Genomic DNA, 2,187 nt, shown 5'->3' on the forward strand with positions numbered 1-2,187 from the left:
AGAATAATATCCTATATTATGCTTGTGAGTGGATCTTCATCATTGCCAACTTTCAAAAAACATTCCACCCTATTCCAGTTGGCCGCGTGTCACGCTCTAGCGGGGATTTCATTTTCTTTTCTTATTACTTTTTATTCCTATTTTGTGATTGGATGATGGAAATGGACACGAATTGCTAATGAGGAGCATTGATCAATTTGAATTGATGGCCTGGATCGAATCAAAGAAGCACACCAAGAAGCACATATTATTAAATAAATTAAAATGCTTATAATGCCCTTTTTATATGATTTAATTGATTTAGAACAATTTAAACCAATTGAATCAAATAAAATTCTCAACTTCTAAAATGAGTATGATAAAAATAAAACAAGGACATGGAAAATTCTATTTATTTAATCCGAATATTTTGGCGAAAGAATAAAATTAAAACGACTAAAAATGAATAAAAGTCGGGCGAAAATTTGCTCGAAAAATTAAATCGGATATATTAAAATGATCAGTGCGAAATATACTTATTGAAAAAATACAGCGTTTCTTCAAATTCTGAAATAAGTTTGCACCGGTTAAAAGGCTCAGGCGGGTCAAAACGCAACTAAAACAGCTGCTGAAAAATACAACGAGCACACCAGGTGAAACTACATGAACCGTAGATTAATAATACTGGCCTCTGCAATTTTAATTTTGAAACTTTTTATCCGCTGATTTTGTCCGTACTTGAGGAAAGATTCAACCGATTCGTCTGTATTTTCAATAAATTTATCCTGACTGATATTTCAGGTATTATTAATGATAAAATGCATGTTATGTTGTACATATGATGCAAATTGAATTAAAATCGAATTTATGAAATTTAAAATGCTCGGACAAAATTGGGGTATGACACCTTGTCCCGCGTCCAAAACATCATCAGGTAATATGCACAAGATGGGCTTTTAGGAACAAGCTTGACGAAAATAGAGTGATAACTTGGAATAAGGCCCGGTTAGTCGCTCAAGGGTATAACTAAGAAAAGAGTATTGACTATGAGGATACTTATGCTCCGATCACCCAACTTGAGGCCATACGCCTTCTTCTTGCCTTTGCTTTCTCTAAGAACTTCAAATTATTTCAAATAGATGTGAAAATTGCATTTCTAAATGGTTACATTGATGAAGAGGTGTATCTTGCTCAACCTCCTGGTTTTGAAAATCACAAATATCCCAATCATGTTTTCAAATTAAAACACACTTTATACGGTCTCAAACAAGCACCCATGGCTTGACATGAGCGACCAAGCAAGTTTTTGATTAATCAAGGGTACTTAAGGGGAAAGGTTGACACTACTCCTTTTATTAAGTTCCATGGAAATGATACTCTTATTATACAAGTATATGTTGATGATATTATCTTTGGATCTACTAATATGCAACTTGTCAAAGAATTTTCTAAGCTTATGTAGGGAGAGCTTGAAATAAGCCTTATGGGAGAGCTAAATTACTTCCTAGGTCTGAAAATCAAACAACTAAATGAAGGCATATTTGTTTGTCAAACCAAGTAGTGCAAAGACTTGCTAAAGAGATTTGGCATGGTTGACGCAAATTCGATTGACACTCCGAAGGATACGAACGGTAACTTGGAAAGGAACGAAAATGGTAAGGATGTGAAAGTGAAGAATTATAGAGGTATGATAGGTTATATTATATATCTCACTGCATCTAGGCCAGATATCATGTTTATTGTTTTTATATGTGCCCGATATCAATTGGCCCCTAAGGAATCTCATCTCAAATCCGTCAAACGTATTTTTAGGTAACTTCATGGTACTTCTAATTATGGGATTTGGTATTCCAAAGGGAGTGATTGTGGCTTAGTTGGTTACATTGATTCCGACTTTGGTGATTGCAAGTCAGGTAGGAAATGCACTAGTGGAACTTGTCACATATTTTTAAATTCATTAGTTAGTTGGCATAGCAAGAAACAAGTTTCAGTTGATTTGTCAACTGCCGAGGCGGAATACGTAGCAACTGATAGTTGTTGTGCTCAAATTTTGTGGCTTAAACAACAATTACTTAATTTTGATATAAAACTAAGTCGTATTCCAATTTTGTGCGACAACACCAATGACATTTACCTAACTTAGAACCCAGTGATACATTCTCGTATTAAGCATATTGAGATTCATAATCACTTCCTACGCGATCATGT

This window comes from Lathyrus oleraceus, chromosome 5 (assembly GCF_024323335.1).
Source record: "Lathyrus oleraceus cultivar Zhongwan6 chromosome 5, CAAS_Psat_ZW6_1.0, whole genome shotgun sequence".
Taxonomy (NCBI): domain Eukaryota; kingdom Viridiplantae; phylum Streptophyta; class Magnoliopsida; order Fabales; family Fabaceae; genus Lathyrus; species Lathyrus oleraceus.